This window comes from Ochotona curzoniae, unplaced genomic scaffold (assembly GCF_017591425.1).
Source record: "Ochotona curzoniae isolate NIBS_2020 unplaced genomic scaffold, NIBS_Ocur_1.0 contig_1302, whole genome shotgun sequence".
In the NCBI taxonomy this organism is placed as follows: domain Eukaryota; kingdom Metazoa; phylum Chordata; class Mammalia; order Lagomorpha; family Ochotonidae; genus Ochotona; species Ochotona curzoniae.
The window spans coordinates 7303386-7330043 of NW_024465035.1; the positions used below are offsets into that span (position 1 = coordinate 7303386).

At 40.8% G+C, this 26658-nt stretch overlaps 1 long non-coding RNA gene across 1 annotated transcript; it reads right to left on the reverse strand.

Moving 5' to 3' along the window:
* Window positions 1–1975: 1975 nt before the first annotated feature.
* LOC121146013 lies at window positions 1976–25304 on the reverse strand. Its single transcript, XR_005882141.1, has 3 exons — window positions 25242–25304; window positions 24395–24400; window positions 1976–2006 (listed from the first exon to the last, which is right to left on the reverse strand). It is a non-coding gene; the product is annotated as an uncharacterized LOC121146013 (long non-coding RNA).
* Between the last annotated feature and the right edge of the window lie 1354 nt (window positions 25305–26658).

Genomic DNA, 26658 nt, shown 5'->3' on the forward strand with positions numbered 1-26658 from the left:
ACCCCTATTTATAGATAAAAAGATTAATACACAACTCCAGGTTTATCTCCAAATAATCCTTCATTAATTATCACACGAGTAAAACTACTGGCTCAGAAAAGTCATGAAATTCTTTATCTTTTCATCTTTTATTCTTTCATTCATTTCTCTACAGGTCATTAAACTAAGAAGGGTGCATCCAGGAAACAAAAGTGATAGCCCAGTATTGATTATTTCTCATGGAAATCAGAGTCTCTAGAGAGGAGGTGTTATTTTTGAAAAGTTAGTAGAGAAAAAAATACTGTCTTAGTTATAAGTGGGAAAAGATGGTGATTTTAATACTTATCTATTTCATGTGCTTGCATGGTGAGGGGAGAGACAGGGAGAGAGGTCTTTCATCTACTGGCTACAAGGGCCAGGAGAGAACTATACTGAAACCAGGATCCAGGGGATTCATCTGGGTCTTCCAGGTGGGCAGTGTTCCAAGGACTTGGAATATCTTCCACTGCTTTTCCCAAGCCAAAAACAGGGAGCTGGTTTGGAAATGAGGCAGCTGGGATCTGAACCAGCTTCTACATATGGGTCCTTACATTGCAGGTGGTGTCTTTACTTGCTACGCCACAATTCTAGACCGAGGTCAACATTTTTTTTTTTTTTTTTTTTTTTTTTAGCTAGGGCTAGCAAATAATGCTTTGTGGAAGAAGTGCTGTTTGCCTGGGATTCAGAGACAGGATTCAGTTTGGACAGCAAGGGAAGCTGGAATTCACTTGTTTCTCCTTCCTGGCTTTCTCCCTTGCTAGCAGTGATGGAGAAGATCAAATGACAGTTTGCATATGGAAGCTCTTTGAAAATCATAACACACTCTGTAACTGAAATAGCAAGCTTATTTTCTTTCTTCTCTGATACCATAAACTTCATGATGGTACTTAATAAAGCCGGCCATTTCAACTTTTAAACTATTTGATGAAAGTGAACTATTGGTTGAATAAATGAATTATGAAAGAGTGAATAAGTTGACAGAATGAAACAAAGGTGTGGAGAAGGAAAGAATGCAGAATGAAGAGCAAGCAAGGACTTCTCTTCGACAGCATGAAGTAGAACTGCGGGTCAGGAATGTGGATGCAGCTGGTTGGAATGGGGCCAATGCACCAATAATTCTCTAGTATGATCTATGGGCCAGCAGTGGTAGTATTGGAAATGCAAAATCCTGGGCTTTGCCCAGAACTGCTGAATCTGGAACTCAGGGTGGGGCTCAGCAATCTGTGTTTTTAACGATCTCTCTAGGTTGTTCTGGGGTATAGTAAAGTTTTTTGAAAATCATGACTTTGAACTAAGATGTGAAGCTGAGAAATTATTCTTCTGTAAATCTAATGCTTATAAAGGTTTTACAATGTGTGATAGACCTAGAAACATATTTCTAGGATAATGAAAGAGGAGGATATACCCCAAAATAATTTGTGACATCAGTATACAAAGGATAGTTGAGATAGTGGAAAACACAGGACTTTTTTTTTTTTTTTTTGCTTTCTTTATTCGAGAAGCAGAGAGAGTATTTTTACATTCAGTTTTACTCTAAATACCCGCAGTGGCTTAGAGTGAGCTTGGCTTAGCTAGGAGCCAGGAATTCAGTCCCTCTCTTCCCTGGGGAAGCACGAATCCAATTGCTTGAGCCATGACTACTGCCTCCCAGGATCGGCATCAGTAGGGGTTAGGAGCCGCAGGCAGTTATCAAGCCCGTGTATTCTGATAGGGACGTAGTGTCTCAGCTTTCCCAACGCACTACCTCCATACAGACAGAAGCAGGTAGATTAAAGAAAAAAGAAAATGTTAATCCAAAGAAGGCGTAGTTGCACACTTTGAGATGGAATGAAAGATGGACTACGCAGGCATTTTCAAAATGTAAACAAAGCTGCTTGTGACGTTTCAGTTCCCAATAAAAGTCATTGTATCTACAAAATACTAGTGGCTAAAGTCCTCGTCTTGAACATGCCTGGAACCCGTATGGGTGTCGATTCTAGTCCTGACAGCTCCTCTTCCCGTCCAGCTCTCTGCTCGTGGCCTGGGAAAGTAGTTGAGGATGGTCTAAGATCTTGGGACACTCACGTGGGATACCTAGAAGAAGCTCCTGGCTCCTGGCTTCACATCGTCTTAGCTCCAGCAGTTGTAGCCATTGGGGAGTGAATCAACAGATAGAAGATCTTCCTCTCTGTCCTCATCTCTGTAAGTCTGACTTTCCAATAAAAATAAATAAATATAGACCCGACTTCACTAATTACTTATCAGTTCTTCTACTTATTATTTCTTTAAGAAGCAGTATTGCTTGTCTTATCAAGCACATATTCTACAACTTTCAGAAATTATAAATAATATTAGAAATGGCAAAAGGAGGTTCTGTGTGGAGAACCCTGCGTCGTGGTCATGTTTAGTAATAAGTTTTCCTTGTGTTTTTGCCCAGGTCCAACAAACTGCTTATGTATTTCTTGATGTCTCCTTGGGGTTCAGTAAAGTTCCTTTTGTACAAACAAACAGATTAATATAGAGAGGAAAAAATTGGAGAATGGTTTAAGAGCCTGGGAGACTGGAAGAAGAAGCCTCACTAACTTTTTAAAATAAATTCTATAGGGGCCCGGTGTGGTAGCCTATTGGCAAAAGTCCTCACCTTGCATGCATCGGAATTCCATATGGGTGCTGGTTCATATCCTGGCTGCTCCACTTCCCTTCCAGCTCCCTGCTTGTGGCCTAGGAAGGCAGTAGAGAACGGCTCAAGGCCTTGAGTCTCCTATGCGGGAGACCTGGAGGAAGCTGTTAGCTCCTGGCTTCGGATTGGCTCAACTGCGGCCTCTGGCCATACGGCCACTTAGAAAGTGAACCATTCCATCTTTCTCTCTGTCTCTCCTTTTCTCTGTAAATCTGAATTTCCAATAAAAAATACATAAAGCTTTCAAAAATCCTATAGGGTAGAATAGAGAAGAAGAGAAATAATGTTCACCTTGCAGCTTTGCAATTTTGTTTCATTTGTAATTGTAACACTAGTTAACCACTGCATTCCACTCACCTCTCTTGGATTATGTGGTTGGTGGGTCGGTAACATTCTTTTTTCCTTTCATTTCCACATTCCTTTGAAGTCTTCCGTGTTGAGTTAGTTTTGGATTCTCCCTGAAGGATTTCAATGATTTGTCTCTTCCTTTCTCTTCTCTATTATTAGGTCTGTTTCACTACACAATAAATTTTGTGCTGCAACAAGAGCTGTGAAACTGTGAAAATCGGGCAAATACTGCCCACTGCTTGTTTTTTTTTTTTTTTAATGACCAGGAAGTGGAGAATACACGCATTTTTTAAGTGGTTGAAAAAGATCAAAAGAAGAATAACATTTTATGACATTGAAAATGGTGTGAAATCCAAATTTTGGTGCCCTGACAGTGTCACGTATATTTTATTGAAACAAATCCTGTATATTTTATTTGCTTATACAGTGTCTATAGCTACTTCTGTGCTACAACAGCAGGGTCAAATCATTGGAATAAGGAACATACAATCTAGAGTGATTGAAATATTTCCTAACTGGCCCTTTACAGAAGAAGTTCGCTGATCTTCATGCCATATACTTTGTGAACTCCAGCATGCATATGAATCTTGCCTCTCAAATTTGCTTGAAAACTACTTGAAGCTGGGAACATTGTCATATACGTCTTTTGTCTCCCTGGCACCTGACTCCATCTAGGACAGTTATGAATTATTTCTTTAGCAAATTTTGACATGTCAAGTACAGGATTGGAAGAAATGAATCTGACTACATAGTGCAGAATGGATTAGAAAGAAGAATGGTAATAGCTGGTGTGCATTAATTTTGTCTTAAAGGCAAATGCTAGCCTATTTTGAGGCTGTGATACGATGTGGCCTGGTTAAGTGCACTGGTATAGAGTAGGGTGACAGATGCAAAGAACGAGGACAATGACCTCCCAGTTAGATGGCAGGAGGCAGGAGGGAGAAGATAGGAGGAGGTTTATTCTGGCAGACAAAACGTAATATATAAGAGTTTAGCTTTATATGATTCCAAGGCAGTGGGTAGTAAATCCCTAGGGACACTGAGGTAAAGGGAGGACCCCATGGCATCTGAATGCTCTAGAACAAGCAGTAAAGCCTCTACTGACTGGCGAGTCAGCTGCCTGGACTGTGGTCTGCATATGACTAGGAAACAGATAATAATAATAAAGCTGGGATTCAGAGGAAGAGACCAGAGAATCAGATAAATCATGGCAGTTAAGCAAGTTTCAATGTGTCTCTCGGGCATAAGGATGTGAGGATCAAACTCGGAGCTGAGCTAGTGCCGAGATGCTTAAATGTCAAATCCTACAGAATTTCAGTGGAGGCTTAGTTCTTTCTTCCTAAAATCAGATAATAGGTTCTAGATAATAGGGAAGGGGTATCTACACCACAAATACGACAGCCCCCTAAATGTGACAGCATGCCAAAATGATTGGACAAAAATGATAGGGCAATTGCTGTAAATGTGGTAAATTGAGTACCTGTGTGTTCTATCAGAAGGCAGGACCTCTGATGGAGCATCCTCATGGAAACGAAGAGAAAATGTTAATTATGAGAGGTGTTTAAAGAAGAAATTGACTTGCCCCATGCTTTCAAGAGACCAGGAGAAGGGACTGGATGAGAAGGAGAAGGCGGTACAAAGCCACAGCCAGCGCCCTATTTCTGTCCATGCGTGTGTGCAGAAGGCTCTGGGCTCTGAACACCTGTGCCAACTGCGTGCGGCTTGGTGTGGTTAGCAAGCATGTTCACACGCACAGCTGCCAGCAGTGTCGTTAGCCTGGGATGGTCCATAAAGGCATAAACACCCCAGTTTTTTTTTCTTTGCCCCTCAGTCGTACCTCCTCCAAACTGCTTCTGCATCTGTGCTGCGCGATGCGGTAATCGCTACCTGCGTGAGGCTTTTCACGCTGTTGTATGTAACCAGTGTGATGGTGGAGTGAATTTTTACATTTTATTTGACTTTAATCGACCCAAAATTTCTAAATGGAAGTCACTTCGGTTTTTAGAAAACTTTTAAACATGTTTGGGGAAAACTTGGCTGTGTAAATGTAAATTTTTTAGTTGCAATTTTATGAACTATAAATACAAACTAATAAAAAATTGCGTGTCCACATAAGTTGTAGCACAAGCACAAAGCATACACCTGATGTGGATGGCTGAGACGTTGTTATGAAGCTTGCAAGTGATTTCTACATTCACTGTACGTCGAATTGTGAGATACTGGATTTAAGGAGTTAAATACAGCCTTAAAATTAGTTTGGTCTGTTCCTCCTAACCATTTTAAGTGTGACTACTGAAGATTTAGTGCTGTCGGTTAGGCAGACTTCCATCCAGCCTTGGGACAGCCCTGTCTTGCACGGTCTCCCCGAGTTCCTGTTGCTCTCTGGTACCTGGTGTGATAGCACGTTCTTGATTGGCTCCTGTTCCTTCTCCATTAAGTTTCCTGTGATCACCTCCATGATTGTATTAGAATCCTTTTCTCGGGTGTGGTTTCTGCAGAACTCAAACCAGAAAAATAAGAGTAAGAACAGGAAAGAGTTTTAGAAATCAACTATTCTAGCTCCTTAAGTTTATAGATTAAAAAAAAAACAGATTCAAAGAGTTTTAAGGACTTAAAAGATGTGACTCAACTGGTTAGTGTGAATTCCGAATTGAGTTTCAGATCCCGAGATTACAAATCCATTCATTTTCTCACTGCACTAAAAATTACTGGCAGTTGTTGGGAAAGGAAGCTCACTAGATCAGTGCGGCCTTGGAGACACTTGGGACGCAATCCTTACCAGCAACTTTGTGCCTGTTCCTGTCCCTATCCCGACTTTACACCAAGACAGTAACCGTCCTCACTCCTCTTATCAAGGGTTGGAGCAGAGAAGCAGAGGGGACTCACAAAACCTGCTTAACAGGCGCCATGCTAACAGGGTGATGCCCTTTCTAGCTCTAGCAGACATGTAGCTGCGACACTTTCTCTTGCAGACACTTGGGTGGGGAGCTGTATTTCCTCCCCTGGGCCGCCCTGACTGAAACTCCTTTGATGTGGTGGCATCTCCCAGGGCAGCAACACCCCCTCCGCCCAGGCTCTCTGGTGGTGTGTTCCGCCCTCAAGGTCCCCAGGTTCGCTTTGAGGTCCTTTGGGGAAGAAGTTGAAATTTACTCTGATGTGACCTTGCTGCTCTGGGATTCAGATGCCTTTTTCCCCCGCTGTCAGGAGAAAGCACCGTTAGCTCCCAGGGCAGCAACGCACCCTCCCACCCTGCTTCATTGGCATGTTCCTTTCCCGAGGTAGGAAAGTGCTCAGGAGTCCTGTCTCCCACCCCATGTCAGGCAGAGATCCTAGTTAAGTCTGTCTGCCCAGGTTTGGGCAAAGAGGTAGAGTGTCTCTCCCTCCCTCCTGGGAATTGGACTTGAGTGCAGTTCTCTTTAAAGCTATGCTGTTCACACACTCCTCTTTCATCTCCCAAACTTGACACTTGTATCTCTTTGTGATGGGTGAGGGGGTCCAGGACATCTCTCATCAGGATGCCGCACATTTCCTTTGTACATTTCCATACGGCTGATCATCTGCTTTGTCACGTGGCGCTACTCCAAGGAGGGACGCTCCGGTGAAGCTACCAACATCATCATATTTTGACAGAGCTGATCTGGAAACAGAATGAAGCAGATACAGTTGATGTGGAGTTTTTGTAACTGGAGCTCAGTGTGCAGGTAAATAGTAGAAAAATATATAAATTTAGTTTCAGAGATTAAAATTATTTTTCAAACAACGTAGGTAGGTCTTTATATATTTGAAAAGATCCTGGATGAAACTACAGAGCAAAAAAAAAAAAAAAGTAGCATGCTACTGTGGCGCTTTGTTTTCTTGTTGCTTGTTGCAGTGGTGTGTTTTTAATGAAATGAAGAAGTATTGGATGTCTTGAGAGCAGCGTGATTTCCTTTGATAACTGCTAAGACACCAGAGGTTTCAATTGTTTTTGATCCTCTTTGATCTCGCTCAGCTCCCTTTTTTTTTATCATTGTAACATTTTTGAAATTTTTATATGAGAATGAACAATGAGAGTTAACACTGTCATTATAATTAATTTGAAGAGTATGGCTATGTTTACACAGCAAAGCCATTTGCAACCACCATCTTCATCTTTTTCCTCAGTAGATTATTATTTTATTTGCGTGTATTCTACTCAACTGTAATGATGGCAAACAAACATCTTCTTGTCTTTCCACAAGAAATATCTTTTGTTTAACTTTAGACCATTCCGTAGGTGTGGAGTTGAGTGCATTCCTGAATGAAAATCTATCATTGTCTTTTATAAGAATAATAGAAGATTCAGTAACTAAATTCCAGCTATATGCCAAACTCTTGAGTTTTTCATTTGAAAACAAAACCACAAAACGCCCAAGATAGCAATATTTAGTGGGGCCTTTCCTGTATTGTTTAGGAAATAACACAGCGAGGCTTTGTTGAAAGGAGAATTCATCAAGGATTCCCACTAATAATTGTGTCAAGTGAATTTACTAGCAGCACATTCAATTTGGATGTCACATCAACATATCATAAGCCATGATGTTGTTTTCTACAATTTTCGCTTCCAGTTAGTATTAGCTCTGTTTCAAAAGGAACAAAGAAAGTAAGAAAGGGGCAAGATGTAATGTTAATAGGTTTCCTTTGTGATCTCTTAGGAAGAGGTCTTTTTAAATAAGGGCCTTGAACTTGACCTTCCTCCAAGGCACAAAGGTCCAATGCGCAGTTTTTAGTTATATTTAAATTTTAATAATTTGATTCATTGGAGGCAGTTGGAACAAGATTTTCAAAACACAATTCTCTCTTAGTGCAACTGATTTGCAAAGAACGAAAGCTTTGGGAAAAAAAAATCTTCAGTAGGAAGATAAATATTTTTCTGATTTCTACCTCTCACGGAGTCAAACCGACTGCGTTTAGGCATTTATCAAACACAAATGAATAGGTAGGTAAAATGGAAAAATTCTTAGCTCCATGATAAATCTAGTTTTAGAGACCTGATATCTAGAAAACTAATTTTGTTAAGAGTAAAAAAGTATATTTTGTGTTGGCCAAATGGTAAGGAAAGAGGCACTGTCATACGCTGTTGGTGAGACTGTAAGTGTTAGAAATCTCTCTGCAAGGCAGTTTGGTCTTATCTGTCGAATGCTTTGAAATTTTGCATAAACCCTTAAAATCAGCATTTTTACTTTGGGGGAATTTATGCAAAAAAAAACAGTCATTGATAATTTGGAAAATTGTAACTATAAGATTCTGGTAGAAATGTTTTTGGTAGAGACAAGAAGAGAATAAAAATAAGCCTACGTTATACTTACTTATACAAGTGATATTAGAGAAATACTTAATGCCATAGAAAAGGTGGGAGAAACTGATTAAAAATGAGGTGATTCTCTTTCTACAAAAAAGTATTTGTATAAAAAATATTGGACCAAATCAAATAGCAATGTTAACAGAATCTATATAATGGAATTATGCATGCTATTGTTTTTGCAATATCAAAATAGCTTTTGGGGCTTGTGTTGAGATATAGCTGATTAAATCTCTGCCTGTCATGCCAGCATCCCATATGGGCATCAGTTCAAGTACCAGCTGTTCAACTTCCTATTCAGTTTTCTGCTGATGTGTCTCAGAAAGCAGTAGATGATGGCCCAAGTGGTTCGGCCCCTGCACCCACTCGGGAGTCCCAGAAGAAGCTCCTGGATTTTGGTTTTCAAGTGGACAACTGTTGGCCATTGTGACCATCTGGGGAGTGAATCAGTGGATGGAAGATCTCTCTTTTTCTGCCTTTGCCTCTCCCTATCTATATCTTAAGTAAATACGATAAATCTTTTTTTTTTTTTTAAGAAAGTACCTTTAGATTTTTAATTTGGAAATGTTTATTTATTTGAAAGTTAGAGAAAGAGAGAGTGAGGGGGATAGGGCACTTTTCCATCTGCTGGTTCACTCTCAAATTGGCCAGCGTAGCCAGAGTTTGGCCAAACTGAAGCCAGGATTCAGGAACTTTACCCAGGAGACTCCCATGTGTGCTGGGGGCTCACGTGCTTGGGCTGTCACTGTTTGACTTCATGCACATTAGCAAGACTCTACAGCAGCAGTGGAGCAGATGCGACTGTAACCAATACTCCACTATGGGATGCTGGCCTCACAAGCGATGGCTTAATCCTTTGTGCCACATTCTGGTCCCATTTAAAAATATATTTAAAATTAGAAGCATAGATGTAGAAACCTCAAACCACAGAAAAAAGAAGTAAAAACTGTCACACTTTCTCACTACAAACTGAGTCATAGTATTTCATCTTCTTTCATCCTGCTACCCTGGATGGAATTTATTGGCTTTCTTGTTATGGTATTTTAAAATCGCACACATATTTATCTGTAACATTAATAGTTTCCCTGTACGCATCATGCTTTTCTTAGACTTGATATTCTAATTATTCTGATGGACAGGCAGAACAATTCACCAACTTCCTCCTTAGGGGGATAGATTGGATTATCAAGGAAGTGGGTGTAAAACAATGTATTATGGAAAACACTTTTTCAGTTATTTTCTTCAGGAATTTCCTAATGCCACGTTTAATATAAAGTATTTGAGATTAAAAATTCTGACTCTAAAGGGAACCTCTGACTTCAGTCTTTTCAAACTTGTATGTTATGTTAAGTTATTCTTGCAAAAACAATTTTTCTCATCGTGCGTGTATGTAAGTCTGTAAGCTGACAAAGTAGCTCCACAGATTAATGTAGGGAAGTTTCAGGAATACTTATATTAACAAAAATATACTTCAAAATAGTATTCTATTTACAATACCATTTAGCAAGTGCTTGAAACTTGTATCAGAATGGATACCAAACAATATTCGTGTTTATTTTTAGAAGCTGAGAAAGAAGACTTTACTAAAACATATCTTTCATTTTACCAACTGTGCCAACCTCTCCTTTGGACACTTGTGATATAATACTGAACAGATCACGTACAACATCCTAGTCTTAAGGAACTTGCATTCTTGTATGGGAAGACAGGCTAAGCAGTAAGCATTGCATATACTTAAATAGAAAGAAATATTAAGAAAAAAAGCGAAAAAAAAAGGTGATGGGAGGATATTTCAATTTTAAATTTTAAGTAAGTTTTTAGAATGAGCCTCATTGAGCAAGAAACAGTTGAGTGAAAACATGAAGAAGGCAAATTAATGGAGTGGGATTATACAATATTGCCCCAAGTAGCCTACTAAAAGATGTTTGTTTTCACAGGAAAATTTGATTGTATCTCCTACTTAAATTAGCAAATCATTTTTATTACTCAAAGTCCAAAATGAACATTATTCCAGCACCTTCCCTGAAATAGTCTGAACTTCTTGTCACATCAGTCTAACTACTTGTTTATGAATAATTTATATTGACATATTAGTTCATGCCCATTTGAGAGTCTGTGATGTGAGTGTTCCTCTTTCCAAAAAAATTTTTCTTGTATGTATCCCAGCAAATCAGATATTATGCCTCCAAAAAGATTAAATGCATTTACTCAGCTCTCAACCAGGACTGCGATTCCTTAATGAACGTGGGGTTCAATATTTTTGAAGTCCTTATTTTTTAGTTTAATGAACTTTTTTTTCCATTTGAAACATAGACATGCTTTCCCCTTCTGTATGTTTCCTTTTATTTGAACAATATTTATTTTCTGAAGGTATAAGTGCAGCCTCAATGTTGCCTGGACGAATGACAGATTCAGTCTGATTGCACCAGACAAGGCACAATAGCTTGTATTCTCTCTTTCCTAGGATATTCATTTGGGAGTTGTTGGAATAAGCCCTCCCCACACAATACATAATTTGTCACTTTTATTTATTTAAAGATATCTGTTTTTATTACTTCTGGTTATTATCTCACTGTGCTAAGAATACTTCTACTTTGTCATTATTTGGTCATTTTTTAAGAAGGTACAAGTTTCCTGAGCTAATTCCTGAGTTTTAAGTCAGCTAAAAGCGAAGCTCAAATTCTTTATTTTTTTTTCCAGTTTCACTTTAAAATTTTTATTACTATCATTATGATAACGGTTTTTATATATGGAGATTCCTCCCTCCTCCTTTCTCTCCTTCCTGCCTCATTTTCCCCTTCCACCAGTCTCCCCATGTTATCACAATAGTTTAGTCCTTTAGCAACACTTACAAATTTAATATCCTACTATTTAAGTGTATCATGGCATTGTAGCTATAGGCAATAGTAGAAAACCTAGAATCATACAGCCAAGGTATATTTAACCTTCAATAGGAGTCTTCCTTTTACTGGGGAGTAGAGACGCATACTGCAATGTATCTTCACTTTGCAGCATGCTAGTCTCCATTATACAGTTCATTGATGGGAATATACGTATGTGCTTGGTCACATGTATATTTATTTCCTTTGTGTTTCACATGAATGTTGTCTTCTATCAGGGAAGATATGCTATTTATCCTTTTTGGGCTGGCTTTTTTCACTGAGCATAATGCTCTCCAGTTGGGATCATTTGGTTGCAAATGATAGTTCGTTCCTTTTATGGCTGTGTAGAATTCCATAGAGCAGATGTACCACAGTTTCTTTATTAATTTCTCTTTTGAGGGGCATCCGGGATAAAAACTCGTGTTCATAATCATAGTCTGATTGGTGTGGCACAGCTCAACTTGCAGTGGGAGAAAGGAATATTAAACAAACAAGCAATCTAAACAAACACACACACACACAAAAAAAAACAATCTAAGACTCTGGCATTGTGCTATAGTGGATAAAGCCATTGCTTGTAACTGGCTTCAAAACTTGACTGCTCTACTTTCAATCCAGCTGCCTGCTGTTGTGCCTGGGGAAGCAGCAGAAGATGGCCAGGTGTTTGGGTCCCTTTACTTACACTTGAGAACTGAAAGAATCTTCTGGCTTCAATCTGGCCCAGTGTAGCCATCTGGGGAGTAAACCGGTAGATGGATGATCTCTCTGTTTCTCTCACTCTCCTCTCCCTGTGTGTGCCTCTGGCTTTCAAATAAACAAATAGATCTTTTTTGGGGAAAAAAAAATAGACAATTAGAAAAAGTTTTAAGCAGAAAAACCAAATGTAACCCCCCCCCCCCAAGAAGCAGTGCTGATTAAGGAGTGGAGATGTATTTTAAATAAATGAGTCAATGAAAGGAAACATTTTTGCCTTATCTTTGGAAATCAAGCACTTATTTGTGTTTTTATTTTAGTTTGGAGAATCTGTACACTTATCTCAAAGAATAGTGCTAGATTGTGCCTATTAATAATACAAAGAGAAATATGGAGATGATGTTTAACTCTGGGCTCGGTGCTGTAAGGAGGCAACGAAAGGGTCAGAAGACGTCGCTGTCTGCACGTGCGTGCGTGCGTGTGCGTGTGTGTGTGTGTGTGAACCTTGCAGTATAATGGGAAAAACATCTAATCACATTATGACTTAGCCACAACTGACTATATATAACTCGTCTCTGTTAGTTATGGGTTGATGTCCACATTTGCTGCTATGATTGTGTGAAATATTAGGATGTTTGCTTTTCTTGACACGGTTCCATAGCTTACAACTAATGGCTTTTTAAAAAAATACATGAAACTAATACTTAATCACTAATGTTATGCTGTAGTAGAATTTACTGCATGGTAAACAACATTCAGTTTTTAAAGTCCACTCATTACGTAGATATGTCTTACCCCTATTATTTGCTCAGCTGCAGAAACGTATAGAATCAGATAGGAGGAGGCATTTGACCTCATTGAACTCTCACGTTATTGGTGGAGGCAGAGGGGCTGCAGAGATCCGTGTCAGAGTGTACTGAGGGAGAAGAATGTCCAACACCCTAAGGTCATACAGGAAGAAATGGCAAATTGCAGGGTCGGGAGTTGGGAGTGTGGCACTTCAGAAAGATGCCTCTGGATGAGACGGAGGGCGAGCCGAGTCTCCAGGGAGAGCAGGATTGAATTCATGGAAGAAGGCATGGGAAGACTTTTCATGCAGGGGAAACAAAGCCCCCAAGGCCAGGAGTCTGAGAGTACACTTGAAGCCAGTACAGGGCGTTCTCTCTCACACACACATACACACATGTACATGTGCGTGCCTGCATGCAATGAATGTACCTGCGTTTTCCTTGGGGGAAAACACAAACGGTCCATCAGGAAAGTACAGCATGTTATGCTTTTAAAATTTTACAGATTTAATTTGATGTTCTCAAAGTAGAGAGGAGCTCACTCTGTTAGGTCTAGAAAAAGGTGTCCTTGACTGCTTTTCTAGGCCACAAGCAGGGAGCTGGATGAGAAGTGGAGCAGCTGGAACTCAAATTAGCACCACATGGGATCCGAGTGTGTGCAAGGCGAGGACTTCAGCCGCTGGGCCAGGGCGCTGGGCTCTGCTGGGAGATTGCTAGTGCACTCTAACATTTGGAAAGCACTGGGATAGGTCTTAACTTCTGCTTGCAGCTGCTGCTTTGACTCAGGGTTAATCATTTAGAGACAAAAGTAAGTGAACATCAGCAGCCTACATTTGCTTGACTTGTTCCATTGAGGTTAACTTTTTTTTTTACAGTTCAAAATTACAGTTTTGCACCCTCATTTTTTATAACTTCAGACCTCCTTATAATCATTTTGGAGTATACCATGGATCTAATGTTTTTCATTCATACTACTTTGAGAAGTCCAAAGCTCAGTTTTAGCAAGTATGGAACAGCACAGCATCTATTTCTCCCTGACACATTTCAATTCGTCTTACAGAAAGTTCTCTACTCTTTACTGATTTATACCTCTCAAGGTTACATTTGCCTATAGATTTTTCTTGTGGCATTTTGACATTTATGACGAGCATGGAAACGTATTTAAATGATTGCCAAGATGTATTTTCTTTCAAATGTCATAAACATTTTCAGCACAATGCTCACTGTTACCTTTTCTCTACTTCTGATTAAAAAAAGTTGCTGGCTATTGTTCTTTAATATTGATATGATCTATGAGATATTCATCTCTTCAGAAAGTGTCTTAGTTCTGCTTTGTCATTGTAACTTTCTGCTTTGTCAGTGTAACATTCTGCTTTGTCTGAAGTCTGCATCCACAGTGGCGGTTACCCAGCGGGAGGACTGAGCATCACAGTTTCCTATGCCTTTGTGACTCGATGTGGAATGAGTGTACTGTGTGTATGTTGCCGTGGAAGAGCTCTTCCATCATCATTGACTCTAGACAATCAAAGGTGAGATGCTCATCGTGATCTCACAGAACACCTGTTCTGCACCTCTCCTTGCTGAACTGCTGTGTCCTGGTGTCCTTCGGAGTCCAAGTGAGAAGAAAAGCCACACTGGGTATCATGATATGCATAATCCACCCTAGAAAATGCTTGTGGGAGAAGTTACAGAAAGGTCAGAATGAGGAACTGAACCATCTTCCAAACTACTGATAGACAGAAACAATAGCTTACAGTATTGCCATGACACCTGAACACAGCCAAGGGCTGAAGTTGCATGAGCAAGGAGAGCTGGCAGAGATGCCCATGAAAAGCTGCTGTCTCTGCCTGAGCTGTTGGGCCTGGAGTGGCCATGGGTGAGCCACTCAGCCACTGGGAAGCAAACGTGAGCAAAGGTGGGGTGGGGAGGACAAAAACCAACTATCTTCAGAGTAGAATGGTTGTGGTTTCACATCTACCTGTCAAGTGCCTCATGGTAATTCCCCCTTTGATCAGCCCTAATCTGGAACTGTAAGTGACAGGAAATTTGGGGGAAATTCTTCCAGTAGCCAACTCAAAAACTTCCACAAGTTTTTATCAGTTTATCACACGTAGTTCTTTTTTTTAAGTACAATAAATATTTTATTGATAAACTAATACATAAATAGAAGTCCCTGACTATTACATGTCAAATAAAATGAAAGTCTTAAAAATAAAAATGAAGGGAAAGGGTGTGGGTGGGTAGAAGGGGAACTCCCTGAGCCTAAGGAACTGTATCATAAAAATATATTTTTAAAAAGTAAAACAAACAAAAAGAAATTTGCAGAGATAGCCATGGCTAAACAATTTGGCATGTTTCTTTGCAGCCCTTTTCTGCACATCCACATACATAAGGGGACATTTAACAGGTTCATGGAGAATAGGAGTTTTTTTGTACCAAATTAATTTTGGTACAAAAACTGTTTTTGATTCATACGAAGAAGCTGGCATTTGGTACAGCACTGAGGATGCCACTTGGGATGCCAACATCTCATGTCAGAGTGCCTGACTTTGGATCCCAGCCCTGCTCCTGATTCTGCGCATACAGGATGGGAGCAAGTGATGGATCAAGTACTCAAGCCAGAGCCCAGTCCAGGTCTAACAATTAAGTGGCAGATACCCAAGTACCACATGTAGTTCTTTTTTCTCAAATACTTCAATTTTTAATTTTTTTTAACAGATTGAATGTGACTTATATATACAGTTCTAAAAATGTAAGGCTATTTCCTTCATTATATTTCTCTATTTTTTAAAAGATTTATTTATTTATTTTTATTGGAAAGGCAGATATACAGAGAGGAGAAGAGACAGAGAGGAAGATCTTCCGTTCCATGATTCAGTCCCCAAGTGGTCAATGGCCGGAGCTGAGCCAATCCGAACCTGGGAGCCAGGAGCTTCCTCCAGGTCTCCCATGCAGGTGCAGGGTCCCAAAGCTCTGTGCTGCCCTCGACTGCTTTCCCAGGCCACAGGCAGGGAGCTGTGTGGGAAGTGGAGCTGCCGGGATTAGAACTGGCGCCCATATGGGATCCCAGTGCATTCAAGGCGAGGATTTTAGCTGTTATGCTATCGTGGTAGGCCCATATTTCTGTATTTTCTAGGGCACCATGTTTTGTTTCTTTTGACAATAGGCAAGATTTTGTTCTAACCTGCTTTAAACACACGTAGAACAATGCCATGGCGTACATGGGTACAAGAATGCTGAACCTCTAACTGTTGCTGGAGGACCAAAAGGCAGAAATAATACAGAGAGCAGAGTGGGAGGGGAGGGTTAGATGGAAGTGGGGGAAGAAAAACGGGGGAATCCCTATACCTACAAAAATGTATCATGGAAAATAATAAAAATAATTTTAAGAAAAGCACGTAGAGACCTACAGCCCTCTCTTCTCCACTTTTGTAATTCGTACACTGTGGCTACTCTGTAAATGCTTTGTTTTCCTATTTGAGCTGAATGAGATCCTAAGAACTTGTGTGCAAATCCACGCTTGGGGTGCTCTGTGGGATCGCTTGGGACACTAGGAAGCCTGTTTGCATGACTCCAGTTGTAGCCGTTTGCCTCGTCCCACTGTAGCCATCACTAACATACCCTGTGTGTCACAGTTCTTCCCAGGGCCAGCTTTTGTCAGGAGGGGAAACACACTTCACTCCTTGTGAGAGAAGCTCAAGGTTGTGACAATACAATGACATCTTAAAGGTGAAATTGCCCTTAAATTAGTTTGCGCTAGTAAGAAACTCTACCATACCCTCTCTCTTCATTCCCTAACACACACACCACAATTAAACTCTTAGATCCGAAGAGGTGGGCTGTTTTCTTCTCCATCACAGGACAGTTGGCACTAAAAGGACATGCCTTTTAAAATATTTATGTTTCTTTTCATCTTCAAGGCAGAGTTACTGAGAGAAGGAGAGACAGGGAGAGAGGTCTTTATTCTGCTGGTTCAATCCCGAGATCTGAAGCCAGGAGCTTCTTCCCGGTCTCCCACACGGGTGCAGGGACCCAAGGACTTGAGCCATCCTCTGTTGCTTACCCAGGTCATTAGCAGGGAGCTGGAAGCGGGGATTCGAATTGGAACCCGTATGGCATGGTGGTGCTGCCGTTGGAAGCTTAGAGGCCAGGGCACTGGCCCCTGGCTACATTTTTGAACCTCCGTTGTGGGGACTGCTGGGAGCATCTAGTGGACAGAAGTCAGGAATGGTACTCTGTGTGCTGAAGCTCATGGGGCAGTCCCCTGCAACGCAAATCATCTGATTGAAAATGTGCTGAGGAATAACCCTTCCTCACAGCGAATATGCTTCTACCGGCTGAAGGGAATTTCGATCAAGAATAACTCGTAAAGATATTCTTTTTTTTACACAGTTTGAAATGATTTAGAGTTTTGAAGTCAGCATAAATTTCCTTTTGGATGGAAAGGGACTTTAGCTAAGGGAGCTGTGTTCCATCCTTCATTATTTATGAGCAAACCACTTTCAACAGAGAAGGAACCACTCAAACCTGCTTTAAGATTCAAAGCAAAAGCAACACTTACATTGTTGAGATGTTGCCTATCAGTTTTAATTTTCAACTCTCATTCTGCCTTCTTACTCAGACCTAGGGGATGTGCCCGCATGTGCCTGGGTACGAAGCCAAAGGTGCCCAGGCAATTCGGTTTTAACTATTTTGGTCACAAATGGTTTAGGGACTTTCCCACCTTGTTTTACAGCTGATAAATGTATATTAACTGGTTGAAGTTATATTCCCGTCATGAGAATGTATGAGAGAAATACAGCGTGTCCTGCAGAACCCTGTGATTCCTCTCGTTGCATTATTGGGCACAGTTCTGATGGAGGTTATGAGATCTTTGATGGATTCTCTATCATATTAACCTCAGCAGCAGCTGAAATTTTCAAGGTTCCCCTTTAGAGCAAAACAGTATAATTCAAAAGAAATTGGGATAAACTGATGGTAACAAAAACCAAACCAGAATTGTATACAATAAAAATTAGATTTCCATGGGGGAACAGAAAACACCAAATGGGCCGGGTGCAGTAGCCTAGTGGAATGAATCCTCTTGGTGCCGGTTCATGTCCCAACTGCTCCACTTCCTATCCAACTCTCAGCTTATGGCCTGGAGGGGGCAGTAGAGGGTGGCCAGGGCAGTGAGACCCTGTATCCATGCGGGAGACCCAGAGGAGGCTCCTGGATCCTGGATCCTGGCTTCGGATTGGCTCTGCGTTGGCCGCTGGGGAGTGGGCCAGTGGATGGAGGTGCTTGCTTTCTATTTCTCTGTAAATCTGCCTTTCCAAAAGAATATTGATAGATTTTGGGGGGGAAAAAATAAAAATGAAACACCAAGTGCTAAGAGAGGGCTCTCTGGACAGCTTCCCTGTTGTTTCTTTATTAACATTGTATTATGTGAAACAGTTTTATAAGCATTGGGGAGTCCCCCCGCCCCTCCCTGTTGTTTCTAACTAGGACTTAGGGAGGCGGCAATGGGACAGACTGGCTTTGCTTGATAGTCCTGTCTCAATCCCCGTTCCAATTCCTGAGTGAGTTCCTTTGGGCTTGGATGGTCACCAAGTCTGTGCATTCACCTTTCTCGCCCCAACACACCCCATCTGTTCCTCCTGCAGGTGCGTGATCACAGTATCTTACCTGTGGCACAGGGTGTCCTGACACTCCTTGGCTGAGCGAGAGGCTGCTTGCTTTGTGCCTGCTCCAAAACAATGTTTACTAATGATAGTTGAAGGAATACATCATGCGAATTCTTAAGTAGAAGTTTATTGCATTAGGTTAGGCCTTAGGATTCATGCATAACTGAGAGAGAGAGAGAGAGAGAGAGACACCCAGAGAGAGACAGAGAGAATTCTTGAAATGTAAGAATCCATTGAGATCAGTAAAATAGTTCTCCAAATCTATAGATGAGACCAAAACCACAACAGTAAGTAGGATCACTTCGGTTGCCTCAACGACAGATTAATTCTTCTTTTCAGCTAAAGGGTCTTGCCATGAAAGTAACATTTTGCTGGAGAGAAATTGCTGAAATCTCTGCTTAAGAAAGCAATTACTGGTAACTTGCTATTACTGCTGCCCAAATCACTCACTTGTTAGGAAAAATGATGTGCTACGTCTGTTTCAGGGAAGACGGACAGATGGTAATTCTTTTCATGAAGACGTACCAGAAAACAATGAGCTTTGAACTGAAATGCCCTGGCTGCGTGAACTGAAGTCCTAAATACAGTGCGTTTTCTGCTCCAGGAGTTTTGACCTTTGACCTTCAGTCAATATCTCACTTCAGAATAATAGCGATGGATAACGGAAGCCGTTGTCTGTAACTTGTGGTGTCACGGAAACAAGACACCTGCCATGGAGGCCCAGTCTGGTATCTGCCAAGGAGCGAGAAGGTTGAGTCACTTTGCAGTGCTCGCTGAGCACCTGCGATCTCTTTGCCGCTGCCGCTGGACACTGCAGGAGCCGAGGCGCGGCTTCATCCACCTGGAAGTAGTTACTTTGCTGTTTTCAGTCAGGGCTCTTCCATCTTGGAAACGGTAGAAGCCGCTTCCATGGCCCTAGTCCACATTCTGAGTTGTTGCCATTATGAAACACTGATTGTGAAGTTCTGCTGCCCTCGTTTCCCAAGTGAGAACAGCATCCACCTGCCGCTCCCGAGGAACTGCTTGCTTTCAATGGGACTCCTTTTCCAAGCAGCCAAGATACAAGTATCATCTAACATTTAAAGAGTGTTCTGTATTTGTAAAATAAATTTAAATTCATTGTGGAGAGAGGCCATGTAGGGTAAGGTTAAACAATTAGACTTTGGAGTCAAAGTGACATGGTATTTTCAGGCGTGTAAAGGCTCACTTTCTTTATTTGTAAATTACAGATAATAGTACTTAAGTTGTAGCGTTATTATAAAGGCAAGATGTATGTAAATGGCTTAGACTGTGACTGCGTCCCAGTTTTCACATAACTGGGCTATTATTGCTACTACCGTAATAACGCAGATGTCCTTTCACCTGCTTTATTTATTTAGATCCTGAAATAGTCACTGTAGATTTATCGTGAAAGTGCAGAATAATAAAATTACCGGAACTGAGGTGCCTGGGAAATTTGCTCCACACTACAGCGAGAGAGCACAAAAGAACAAGATAGGCGTGTGAACGCTCCATGAGCAAGCAAGCTATATTTACATTAAAAGAGCCCCCAAGACCGTGGATTCCAGCTGACATTCTTTGAAAATTCTATCTTTATTTACTATGAATACCGGTTATAAGAGCTTTTCCAGATTATCAATTTCTAACCACAGTCTGAAATTTGGATAGTGCTGACAGAGCACCAGATAATGCTGAGACAGATTGAACAAACCTCCCAGTTTTTGCACTCCATGCCATCCGGAACACCTTTTTTACGATCTTTTTTCTGAGGTGCTAATTCACTCAACAAACAACACACATTACCCCAGGCACCAAATCCTTCATGATGCTCCCAAATTGCCAATATTCCTTCATTCCTTGGGCTGGTTTGGGGGCCACAGAGAGCCCGACAACTGTTTCAGAGCCTGCCGCCTGGGGTGCCGAAGAATTATGCACAAATAAAACTGTGGTGGCGGTGGGTTGGGGCGGGGAGGGGGGGATGTAAGGTGCTAAACTAAGCATCTTAAAGAAGAGTTGAGAAAGGACTTGAAAGCTTTAACCCACCCAGCAAAATTCAAATTAGAATTGAATAGGTAGTTGCAAAAAAAGGCTCTGAAATTGTGATGTAGAACAAAATACAAAACCAAGATGCTGAAACCTGACATGCTGGTGGAGCAAACTCATTCACTGATACTGAGACGGAATACTGCTCTGACGTGCTACGCTTTAGGAAAGTTGTAAATGCTAAAATTAGAACTTAGACATATATGATGAACTAAGGGGAGTCCTTTAAATAATAAGCTGTCCTTGAGCATTTAAAAAATAGGACAGATTTAAAAAATGATGTGCCAGTATCTTTTACTGGAATGCATCAACAAAATGTGGGCTGTGTTAGAGGGCCACCAGGGAAAGCAAAGGAACCCAGCATGCCTTATTCTCGCACCACGTGCCTTTTGTTTTCTACTGATACTGACCACAAGCTCTTCCTACTCCTTTTATAAATTCACTGAGAAAACTTGAGAAAAAGTGGGACTTGAAGAGAAGTTTGATTCATTGTAAGTAGTATACCTCACAATGTAATCTGTTGCTTTCTGACGGGGAAATCGATGAATATCATGATGTATGAAATTTATTTCGTGAATAAAGTTTTCACCAATACTGTGAAATTTTCACTTTCTGTCCGCTCCAGGTTTGCACAACCTCCTGCTGAATTCTTTCCTTAATTCACAATGGATAGAATATCCTCCAGTTAATACCAAAAGATGACAGTGAAAATAATTGGACTTACGTTTTGAAAGCAACATTGGAAATCCTTATTGAACAAGGGACACAGGCAAACAACATTTTAACAGATTGCTAATGTTTTATAAATCTTCTTGTCATTTTACAACATTTTATTTCAAAACAGGTTTACTTTTGCAAACCAAAATTGTGTTGGTAATATAAAAATTTTTATATACTTCCCATTCCCCTTGTTAGTATCTCATGTTAATGCCTTTTAATAAACAAAACCATTTTTGCTTTTTAAAGATTTCTTATTTACTTGAAACTCAGAGCCACGGAAGCAGAGGGAGAGAGCTTCCACCCACGCCGACTCCCTAGTTCTTGCAGACACCATGGTGCTGTTTCCTGCGATCACTGTACTAATGTACATTCCCATCAACAATGTGTAAGAGTTCCCCTGTCTTCACGTTCTCACCAGCAGTTGTTACTCTCTGTCTTTTCAATACTAGTACGACAGGAATGAGGCAAAATCTCAGTGTGGTTTTTTGATTTGCATTTCCCTCACAGTTAGTGATACCGAGCTCATATTGCATGTATTTGTGGGCCGTTTGTATTTCTTCTTTTGAGAATTCACTCAGGTCCTTTGCCTATGTCTTACCTAGATTGGTTGCTTGTTTTATTTTTGAGCATTCCAACTTGCTGATATAGCCTGAATATTAATTTGTCATCGGATAGGTCGCTTGCAAATGTTTTTCCTGTTTGATTTCTTCTGACTCTGCTGATTGCTTCCTTTGTTGGGAAGAAGTTCCTGAGTTTTGAACAATTCGGTTTGTCTCATTTTCCTGTGTTGTCTGTGCTTTGAGGATCTTGCCCAAGAAATTGTCACCCATGACAGTTTCTTGAAATGTTTTCCTTACATTTTCTTCTTCTGGTTGGGATCCTTTCGGCCTTCTCCGAACTGTTTATATCAGAATTTCAGAGGTTTTCAACCATTATATCTTTTTGGTAGGCTCTCAATGTCCCACATCATCTTTTTTTATTCTATGTAAGGTGTCCTTATGATAGGGGATTTTTTTTCCAATTAATAGTATCCAATATATGCCAGGTAGGCTTTCTTCATTCTTTTTAATTTGTTTCATTTTTGTCTGAGGTGGGTTGTTGCCAAAGTCTTACCTTCTAGAGCAGAAGTTCTTTCCTCTGCTTGGTCTGTTCTGCTTTTGTTCTGTTCTCAAAGATATTTTCTTTTTCATTGACTGAAGTTTTCAGCTCCCAAATTTCATTTTGCTTCTTTTCAGTGATTTCTATCTTTATTCCTCATTCATGTCATTGTATGCTTTTTTCACTTATTTAAGCTGTCTGCCTGTGTTCTTTCACATCTGCTTAGCCTGCCTTGCAATCCTTATTTTGAAGTATTTTTAGGCATTTCTTAGATTTCCTGAAAGAAACGTAAAGATCGCTATCTGGTTTTGGAGAACTACTGCGTTCTTCTGGGGGTTTCATGCTTCCAGGCTTTCCCACTCTTATGATGTCCCTACAGGACATCTAGACACCTGGCATAATGATCATTTTTCAGTTATTATTTAGTAGATTTCACCAGAGAAGACTTCTGATTAGATGGAATGTAGGGCATCACTTGGGTTGTTGACTTGGTTTTGATTCTAGTTAAGTCCAGAAATACAATGTTGGATTTCTTCAGGCACAATCAGTGCTGACAATGTCCACAAAATTCACAGGAGCCACCCTGCAGCAGCTTGGAGGAGCAGGAATATGACTTGCAGGTAGACATAAACTCCCCCAAGTGCGAGTCTTTGTTCTCCTGAAGAGCTATGATTTTTGATGGCTGTAGCCATGTTTCTGGTGCTGACAGGAAGTGCGGGTGACACCAAGGAAGCTGCTTTAAGAGTGATGCTATTAAGAGAAACGTTTTTAATTCCCACAGGATGAATGTAGCGTGTGCTGAAGATTTGTACAGGCAGGTGTGTGTCTAGAGAACTGAAATGGAGTAAGTTTATGCTCTGGGTCCTGCAGGCTATCTTCTAATGACTCTCCTTTGAGCAGCATGGCTTTCCTGATGGAGGAGCCCCATGGAAAAGGAATGGCAGGTGTCGGCATCATGTGGGATGACTGGTCCTTTCTCAATCAGCCTTCATAGTTGCTACACGCAGATTTTGTCACTCTTCCTGAAGTTTTATCCTCAGACAGTCTTCTGGAAGTGTGGTTTTTCCCTCGTTTTTCTGAAACTTTTCACTGACTTACGTGGGTATAGATGCTCTGTATTCAACCAGGTTGATTTTCTCCCTGGTCAATAAATCTTCAATATATCTCCACCCTGATGTTACACTCATTTTATTTGTATGTTTTTTGCTTTTTCTCTGAAATCTAAAATGTCACTTCAAAGTTTCCTCAGGAATATTCATTTCTTTGCGACTGTCTAAACTCTTTTATATGTCTCTGCTTTATCAAGAATTGATGAATCAGAGACTGGTGTTGTAGTGCAATGTTAAGCCAGTGTCTGTGATGCCAACACCCTGAATGAGCTCTGGTTTGAGTGCCATCTGTTCTACTTCCAGTGTGTCTGGAACAGCAGTGGAAGATGATCCAAATACTTGGGCCTCTGCTACCCAGGTGGAAGAACTGGAATTTCTGATTCCTGTATGGAACAGCTCTAGCTATTATGATTGCTTGGGGAGTGAACCAGTGGTTGGAAGTTCCCTCTTGTATATGTGTTTTTCTCTGTCTGAAACTCAGCTTTTCAAATAAGTAAATATCACAAAAATAAATGAATTACTTTGGTTCTTATGATAGCAAGAGAATGTGTTCAGTTCCTATAGAAGAGCAAATGCTCATGGTCATTGTTTAAGCTTTGCTTTTTTCAGCAGTTTTTGAAACTGTTGGCAACCACCACACCATCTCTTGCCTTAAATTAAAACTTTCAAGGATGTGTTTTCTAGATGGCAAAGGACATTTGTGATAGATAACAAATACATAATTCTAAGTGTTACTCAAAGCACATTTCCCATAAGGTATGCTAATGGAAGTAAGCCAATGTTGTTGATTGGCTCTGCCAGCTTGCATTTAGTTGTGCTATATGGATGGTTATCGGCTGAGTGTCTTGGTTGCATGGCGAGCACAAGAATGTCAGACTCCGGAAACGTTCCAGCAATGCCAGAAGCTGAGCTGTGGGACCTGGAAGCTAAGATGGTGTAACAAGTTGGCCTGAAGTGCAGGTGGGCAGAGTGAAACACAGCAACCCTCTCCTGTGCACTCTGAGGGTGCACTAGAATCATTTGTAGAACTTTTGGGGGCACACTGGGCACACCTGCCTGCCCTGTCTTAGAATAACAGGCCTTATCTTTCACCTAAAGATAATGCCTTTATTTATGCCCAAACTCTTTCTTTTGAATCCCAGGATACACTGAAATAGGAATGGAGATTAATTTTAGAACATTCCATATTTCTTATTTGAGGATTTAAATTATGAATGAATGAGTATATGAATTAGATCTATTTATAAGCTAACTGGCTCCATCTCTCTTGCTTTACAAAGTACTTTTCTGCATTGGTTTCATGGCAGAAACGCCAGCCTTCAAGGTTTTCCTGACAAAACTACAAATGTCTGTTTTTTTTTTTATGACTCCCACAAACCCAAGTCTGATCCCTACTTATAAACACATATACATTTTATAGTTAGGTATAACATATTGCCACAGAATGCCATTTTTGGAGATTCTCTAAAGCTGTTAATTCTTCTTTCTCATTTTTTAGTGTTCGAGTCTCATGACCTATATGAACCCAACCAAAGTGTCCATCTAATTCTCTTGTTTACTGTTTTTGTCAGGAGTTATAATTTATTCAGTGTGGCTGCTTTCTTTATTTTCTTCCTGCAAATTTCAAAAGGAAAAAAAAACTGTTAAAAATGCTTCTATTGGTCAGAATGTCCAAGTTTTAAGATTTTGGCATCATATATATATGTATATATGTATATATAATACAAAATTAGTCTGAAATTTGGGAAAGATATATGGTTGTTGGAAAATATTCAGGAATTTTTCCTGATAAGAATGGAGTCTTCAGGAGCCTGGTGTGATAGCCTAGTGGCTAAATCTTTGCCTTACATGCACCAGGAGCCCATAAGAATGCTGGTTCCTATTCTAGCTGCTCCACTTCCCACCCAGCTCCTTGCTTGTGGCCTGGAAAGGCAGCAAAGGATGGCCCACAGCTTTGGGACCCTGCACCCATGCGGGATACCTGAAAGAATCTTTTGGCTCCTGGTTTCAGATCAACTCAGCACTGGCTGTTGTGACCACTTGGAGAGTGAAGCAACAGATGGAAGATCTTTCTCTCTGTCTCTCCTTCTCTCTGTAAGTCTGTCTTTTCAATAAAAAGAAACAAATGTTAAAAAGAAAAGGATGGAGTCTTCAGGCTGTCATTGGAAACTAAATGTACAGTTTAGTTTTAAAACATTTATGACAGAACAAGGGTTTGGCACAGCAGTTAAGATGCTGCCGGAGATGCCTGTATCCTATATCAGTGTCAATTCCAGCTCCACTTCCCATTCCACGTTGCTTCTAATTCCCACCATAGGGTGTGGGGGCGGGGGAGGGTGCAACAGATGATGGCTGCAGTGACTGGGCTGTTGTCACCCTTATAGGAGACCTGAGTTCTAGGCGCCCAGTTCTGTCCTGGCTCATCTCAGACTATTAGGATCATTTGGGCAGTAACCACTGGATTGAAGATCTCCCTCTGGCTCTGTCCTTTCAAATAAATAAGAAAAAATTGAAGATGGTCAGAGTAAGTCTCTACTTCTAGGTAATTCCTCATGATAGCCTATATTGGACATTGAGTGCACGAATTGTGAGGATGAGTGAATTTCAAAAGAGTCATTCGCAGTTGCGTCAGTGAATAAGTTTTGGAGAGGATATGTTCTTTTGGCATTCAGAGTACGTGTGCTGGGAAATTCAAGATGTGTCACCAGAATCTGAAAGCACTACTGTGATATGTAATACTGATAACTGTCTCATTTTTAAGGAAACTTTAAAAAAGTGAGCATTTGACACACACAGACCCACACACCCACACAGAGAATGAGAGAGAGAGAGAGAGAGAGAGAGGGAGAGAGAGAGAGAGAGAGAGAGAGGGAGAGAGAGAGAGAGATCCTGTCTGCTGGTTTACTCCCCGAATGATGCCTGGGAAGGCTGGGACTGAACGGTCTGAACTGTGGTGACAGAACTCCGGAATTCAATCCAAGTTTCCCCTCATGGGTGGCAGGAACCCTGTGTATTTGAGCCGTCATCGTGTGCCTTTCAAGGTCTGCACCAACAAGAAGCCATACTAGGAACCAGAGCCAGGAACTGAACTGAAGCATTCTGAAATGTGCTTTGGCCATCTTGAGCGATGTCTTCATTGCCAGGCTCAATGCCCACCCCTCTGAGTATAATTTGTCATAAGGAATCTGTGTTTTGTGGCAAGCAGGATGCATACCAGAGAGCACAGGGCCAAGTCGTGCTGACTTCCGCTTGAGAACACATGCATGGCTTCCTGTTTTGGTCTGATAGTTTCCCCTGGGCTTTCATAGATGCAA